Source organism: Sus scrofa, chromosome 3, assembly GCF_000003025.6.
Source record: "Sus scrofa isolate TJ Tabasco breed Duroc chromosome 3, Sscrofa11.1, whole genome shotgun sequence".
NCBI lineage: Eukaryota > Metazoa > Chordata > Mammalia > Artiodactyla > Suidae > Sus > Sus scrofa.
In genome coordinates, this window is record NC_010445.4 from 38,644,874 (window position 1) to 38,646,903 (window position 2,030).

At 50.9% G+C, this 2,030-nt stretch overlaps 1 protein-coding gene across 8 annotated transcripts in view; it reads right to left on the reverse strand.

Moving 5' to 3' along the window:
* The window catches only part of DNASE1 (deoxyribonuclease 1), a 56,808-nt gene extending 54,829 nt beyond the window's left edge, over nt 1–1,979 (reverse strand). For 3 of the 8 annotated variants that reach the window (XR_002342160.1, XM_005662189.3, XM_021085842.1), the window contains exon 1: nt 1,620–1,965. The gene's annotated coding sequence lies outside the window, so the exon portion shown is untranslated. Of the gene's footprint in view, nt 1–1,619 lie in introns of all 8 variants that reach the window. The other 5 variants (XM_013995703.2, XM_005662188.3, XM_021085844.1 and 2 more) reach the window with 4 other exon arrangements.

Consider the following 2,030-nt stretch of genomic DNA (forward strand, 5'->3'; position numbering starts at 1 on the left):
CCAGGCTCCGACCTAGGCTCTCCCTTCATTCCTCCTTGTCTCCTGACCAAAATCTTCCCTGTGGGGCATGGCGTGCCCTCTGCTCTCTGGAAGTGTAATCAATTTTTTGGGAGTGGGATGGACTAGGAATTTAGGGTTAACAGATGCAAACTATTGCCTTTGGAATGGATAAGCAATGAGATCCTGCTGTATAGCACTGGAACTGTATCTATCACTTATGATGGAGCATGATAATGTGAGAAAAAAGAATGTATATATGTTATGTGTGACTGGGTCACATTGCTGCATAGTAGCAAATTGACAGAACACTGTGAAACAGCTGTAATAGAAAAAAAAAAATCATTAAAACAAAGCAAACAGAAAATTTTTTTCTTTCAATAGCACTGGCTTCTCCATAAATTAAAATCCTGCTGGTATAAATGAGTCATTCCACTGCTACCACTCTTGTGCTGTCTACTTAACTGATCTACTTAACAAACCAACTTTGGTTTCCAAAACCACAAAGAAACACCTTCTGACCCCTTCTTATGGAAAAAGCTCCATGAAGTCCTATTACCATTTGAAACTCAACATTGATTGTTTGTTTGTTTTTGTCTTTTTGCTATTTCTTGGGCCACTCCCGCGGCATATGGAGGTTCCCAGGCTAGGGGTCTAATCGGAGCTGTAGCCTCCGGCCTATGCCAGAGCCACAGCAACGTGGGATCCGAGCCGCGTCTGCAACCTACACCACAGCTCACGGCAACGCCAGATCATTAACCCACTGAGCAAGGGCAGGGACCGAACCCGCAACCTCATGGTTCCTAGTCGGATTCGTTAACCACTGCGCCACGACAGGAACTCCCTGAAACTCAACATTGAGAACTAAATACCATATGACCCAGCAATCGCACTCTTACTAGGTATATACCCAAGAGAACTAAAAACACGCTCATACACAGATGTTCACAGCACTTTATTTTCTTTTGGCAGCACCTGCTGCATATATAAGTTCACCATCCAGGGACTGAATCTAAGCCGCAGCTGCAACCTATGTCACAACTGCGGCAACAAGCGATCCTTAACTCACTGCCTGCTGGGGACAGAACACGAGTCCCAGCGCTGCAGAGACAGCACAGATCCCATTGCGCCAAAGCAGGAATTCCTGTAAATTATATTTAAGCAAGGAAAAAAAAAAAAAAAAAAGCCAAATGCATGGGCCTACTCCGTCTCCTGTATTCACTACTATCAGAAAGTGGGACCACATTCTACTCAGATGCTCAGGCCAGAAACCCACATACCCCCATCACTAACTAGGTCACGATAATTCAGTCGTCTTAACAGTTGTCCCTTCCCTCCACTCCAACTCCTAATTCAGGCCACCGCCATGTCTCGCCTGCGATACAGGAGCCTTTTCACCGAGGTAGCCTCTCCAGACCAATTTTTACACTGCGACTAGCACTTTCTTTAAAAACAAAGTCTTTAACGGCTCCCAGTGCCTCTTAAGGCCCTTAATACACTTCACAGTTTCTCTCAAACTTCAGCCCGAGCGAACCTCTCCGGCTTCGCGCCCCTCAAGCCCGGAGAGCCAGCCTCGGGGGTGGGCGTGAGGGGGGGTGAGCATCGCCTCGGCTTCGGCTTACCCTCGGCCCGCGCTGGGCAACCCGCCCTCCGGGCCTCAACCTGCCCACAACCATCAGAAGGACGCTCTCCCGCTGCGTCTGGCTGCGTCGGGCGCCTCGGTTTACTCGTCGGCTCGTCAGGCCGGTGCCCTCCAAGGGGCCGCCAATGAAGCCGCATACGTTTCCTGTGTGAACCGTGGTGCACTCAAACTTCAGCTTAAAGCCCAGGCAGGAGCCTAAACTCCCCCTGACTCTTCCTCAACACTTCAGAGTGCCTGGCGCCACCTAGGCCCGCGGCCACACGACCCTCGTGCACGGCACTCCACCTCCTCCCGCCTCGCGCGGTCGGAAACGCTCTGCTGCGCCCCTTGGCCGCGAAGCAGGATGGGAAGCGAGCCCGCGGGTCGCCCAGCGCCTGCGCAAACGCAATTC